Here is a 2,277-nt window from a genome sequence, read left to right as displayed (position 1 = left end):
TGGAGCACACAAACCATGGCGCGGAAATTGTAGTCGACGAAGAATATGATGAGGCGACAGAGTGCTGCAACAACAAGGAGGCATGGCAGAGCTTTCATCAACGTCGTTTGAGAGGAACTTTCTTCAAGGAACGAAAGTAATTGTTGAAGGAATTTCCTGAGCTGTTGCAAGCGGATGGCAGTAATAAAATCCTGGAGGTTGGCTGTGGCAATGGCAGTTCTGTGCTTCCGGTTTTACGAGAAAAAAATATTTGACTGAGTACGATTATTTGCAAAGACCGTGGAAAACCCAGCAGTAATCACTGCATACGAAGATGACAGTAGACACAGTTCGAAGGTGGGAAGCCAAAGTGGCGATTGTGATGGGTAATCCGAGCAGAAGAAGGGATGTGGTGAACGGTTGAAGTTGCGAAGGAACAATTGGGATTCTGACACATATCAGTTTGATGAAGTTCTTACTGAAGTTTCCTCTTAGAAGCTTGTTTATGAAGTTGTAGCAAAGCCTGTTGTTGAGAGTGTATTGGAAGGGTACAATGAAACCAACGATGGCACAGTGTGTTACGTGAATGATGCAGTTGAAAACAAGATCATGTAAGATCAATGCTAGATTGAAGGTCGATATCCGATGGACAAAGCCGTAGCAAGAAATTGGGAAGCAGCTGCCTGGCGAGAGATTTCTTTCATTGTGGTTGGATCAATGGAAAGTGCTACGCAGTCATGTTTGAGAAGACTGTGAGTAGTCTCAGAATGGGTTTCTTGGACCCATAACCCACAGGTCCCACGATCGAGCCTGTAAAAATACTGAAAACTAAGAGACCCCAGAATTCGTTTTCATCACCTGAACTTCCGGAGCCGTTTTGAGGCCCTAAACGACGTTTTTTGGGAAATCCGCATGCTGCCTCCCAAAGTGGTGGTACTCGGATAGATCTTTCTAACGAGCTATTGTACGCATCAAACAGAGATCGTATGCCAAAGTTATGACCCCGAGAAATTGATGTACCAATTTACCCAAACGGGGCCCACAATTTGGTGTTTCATCTTCTAGGGTTAGGTTTTGGGATGTGAAGGGTTTTCCATTGTTTCTCAACAATAAATAGGCCTTTGAGCCTCATTGTAACACAATTTTAGAACAGTTCAGAGGCATGTAGCCACCACATCTCTTCTTAGAGATAAGCTACCATCGCCCTAGCTAGTTTATTTCCATTACTGTTTGTAAGTATATTTCAGTATTTTACATTAATTAAATGAAGTATTATTTCTGCTGCATATCTGTGTTTATGGTTATCTCTGTAATTTGTTACATTCCTGTTTAACTCCGGATCAGGGTGATGGTTTATCACCAACATGATCTCCAAAGGTTGATGACGAAGGCTGATATGAGCCTATGGACCACACTTCTAATACATTGGGAATACTAGGACAATATCCAAGAAGGTGGTCACCCTTACATAACATGCAAGGGAGTTTGACTTTATGGGGTTGATTGGAATATTTGCCCATACTTGTTTCATCCATAGAAATGGTTGCTTGGTTCTCCCCTTGCTTATTTTGCTTCTTCTTCTTTGTCCTTTTCTTCTTCTTCTTAGCTTCCTTGTTACTAGAATAAAAAGTTGCACTAGGTGAAGAGGAAGAAAGGGATGAAGAAACAATAGGTGAAGAAGTAAAAGGGTCAACTTTAGGATCAACATGAGGTTGATGTTTTTCAAGCAAAGGAGAACTCAGTTGAGAAGTGGTTTGGACATTTGAAACCATAGGGGTCGAAACTAACCAAACTAGCAAACTAATGATAAATCTGGGAAGGGATAACATTGCCATATACAAAGCACCAATATTTTCAAAACATGGAAAAGGATCAGGATTCTTGTCAGAGGGGTTCCCTTGATTAGTACACTCTGGAACTATTGCCATTAGTCTCAACCTAGGATCCATTAAGGAGTTGTTACATGGGGAGGATGTTGTTTTGTGGTCAATTAATTGATTTCACAAATTAAAGACACAAACAAAACAAAGGGGTAACTAGGCATAAAGTTTTACCAAGCAACTGTGAACTTCAATATACACCTTTGCAAACCAAGGAATTAACATACATCCAGGAAATCTCCCTGAATGTTGTGTTTGGTGTATCACAATATATAAGGAAAAACACTGGGTTACTTATGGATGGATAGAAACCTATAGGGGACTCCCAAAATATACTTGATGGTACGTGGGAGTGTAGTCCATAATAGTGTTGTCTAATAGGTAACCATTCGATGAGAGCGTTCACATATACTTTACA

Source organism: Pinus tabuliformis, chromosome 2_2 (assembly GCF_031772625.1).
Source record: "Pinus tabuliformis cultivar Carrire ecotype Pingquan chromosome 2_2, CPIR1, whole genome shotgun sequence".
Taxonomy (NCBI): Eukaryota; Viridiplantae; Streptophyta; class Pinopsida; order Pinales; family Pinaceae; genus Pinus; species Pinus tabuliformis.
This window is presented reverse-complemented; position numbering follows the sequence as displayed.